The sequence below is a fragment of the Penaeus monodon genome, chromosome 16 (assembly GCF_015228065.2).
Source record: "Penaeus monodon isolate SGIC_2016 chromosome 16, NSTDA_Pmon_1, whole genome shotgun sequence".
NCBI lineage: Eukaryota > Metazoa > Arthropoda > Malacostraca > Decapoda > Penaeidae > Penaeus > Penaeus monodon.
This window is the reverse complement of record NC_051401.1, coordinates 19006798-19009297: the sequence shown is the minus strand read 5'-3', so window position 1 is coordinate 19009297 and position 2500 is coordinate 19006798.

Sequence of the window (2500 nt, the reverse complement as noted above, 5' to 3'; positions counted from 1 at the left end):
CCACTAAGATGGCTATAACTACCTAAAAACGAACGAAATAATTAACAAAAAAATTAGAGCAAGAAAATAACGAGGTAATAATTCATGGACGCATACGCACACACGCGGGCGCACACACAAACACCCACACACACATGTTATATAAAAGAAATACTAAACAGATGAGCTAACAATGAAAAAAAAACAAGGTGTCAGCAATTAAAATAATGAAAATCCAACAATAGCAGTAATAATACTTTCGCCAAACATAAAAAAAAGAAATTGAAATAGTCTTTTTGACACACAAATACTGAAACTTGGCTTCCTTAAGATTTGTGGTTAGGCCGTTCCTAAGTCTCAGGTAAAAAGAGAGATTTATTTATAATTTATGGTTCCAGGGAATTGTGTGGTTTCATGGTTCGGGTAAACTTAAATGATTTTAAAAAGGTACTTGGCTCTTTATGTTATGTAATTCTATTAAAGTTACATGGCTCTGTAAAAACGGAATGGTTCTTTATCGTTACGGTCAGCTAAGTAACATACTGAATCTCTTATAATGTTACCTCTGATTAAACTATGTTTTTAATAACTATACATAAACTACATTTTGTAGATTTGTTTAGATCTAGGTATTCATTCTATTGTTCACTTATTTCTCTCCTGTTCTGATACTCGATACATTTCGTTCAGCGTATAAAGCGAAGGAATTAACACAATGAAAGTACACTAATGATACTTTTTTCTATTATCATCTATAATCTTCAAATGCTGAAAATAAATGCGTTGTAAAAAGGTAAATGAAAGACAATCACAACAAGAAATGAAATGTAAGTAGACGTCTCTTCAGGCGGGAACTTCCAAGAGTTGCCTCGATTTCACAAGCCGTTGCGAATACCACTGAACCAACACCCACCAACTACCTTAATTCCCTCATTCCTTTCCACCAATAATCCACCAGCATCTACCAAGTATGATACTAATTCCTCCATAACTTCCCATAATAAGCGAGCCCCCCCCCCTTTCCTTCCCCTCGTACATCACGCACCGAAGTAATATTTCCCGTTTTCTGTTTCCTGCTGCCAAGAAAATATATCCCTACTTCCGTGTTAATTACTTCGGTATTGACACCAGTATTTGTGCCGCACTGTCCCGGATGTGCGTGACGCCACTATCAGCAGAAGTATAAGTAGCATGAGGCAGCGCTTGGTTAATCAATGTGCAAATCCTTCCCTTAGTCATCAAGCGACACCACATGACACCGTCTGACACCAAGCCTCGCTGTCCGGATGCATGCAACGCCAGCACGAAAAAAAGGTATTGTAAGATAGTGCGTGATTAATCGATGCACAAATCCTTTCCACGCTGCGATTTCATACCCCTTGACACCGCGAGATACTCGTGACACCGTGAGGGAAAGGGTGTCACAGGCTCCTACTGAGGCGTGAGGCGTGGAAGCTGGGCTCTGTTGATAACGAGACCTCATAAATTATATGAGACTACACCATAACGTAAATATAAAACGGTAATAAACTCGCGAGTCTCACAGCGCCGCCGCACGCCAGCAGTAAGTCGCGGCTCCTCAGCGCTCTTTGCTGCGCGGCTCCAATGCATGCGCCGCGCGACCCTGGGAGTGGCCTGTGGAGATGGCTATGACACATGCATAAATACATACATACATATATACATATATTTATATATATGTGTATATATATACGTGTGTGTGTGTGTGTGTGTGTGTGTGTGTTTATATATATATATATATATATATATATATATATATATATATGTATTTTTTTTTTCTTTCTTTCTTTCTTTCTTTCTTTTTCTTCTTCTTCTTCTTTCTTTCTTTCTTTCTTTTTTTTAACAGTAGGTTCATGTCTGAGCCGCCGTGGTCACAGCATGATACTTAATTGTAGTTTTCATGTTGTGACGCCCTTGGAGTGAGTACGTGGTAGGGTCCCCAGTTTTATATATATATATATATATATATATATATATATATATATATATATATATATATATATATATATATGTGTGTGTGTGTGTGTGTGTGTGTGTGTGTGTGTGTGTGTGTGTGTGTGTGTGTGTGTGTGTGTGTGTGTGTGTAAATATACATGTATAAAAGACATGCATGAGAATGAATATTTGACGAAGATATAATCGAAACCGGTCAAATGCATCTCTTGTATTGAGAAGATATTCATTCTCATTCATACCTTTTATAGTATAAACCTGTCAACATGATAATGTGAGTGAGTGAGTGAGTGAGAGAAAGGGGGTAGAGATAGAGAGAGTGAGAGAAAGAGAGAAGAGAGAGAGAGAGAGAGAGAGAGAGAGAGAGAGAGAGAGAGAGAGAGTGAGTGAGTGAGTGAGTGAGTGAGTGAGTGAGTGAGTGAGTGAGATAGAGAGAGAGAGAGAGAGAGAGAGAGAGGGAGAGAGAGAGAATGATCATTAATCCCCGAGTTTTACACCGCCCATACCTTCATTATCAGTATTAATTAGGCTATATATTGTAACTACA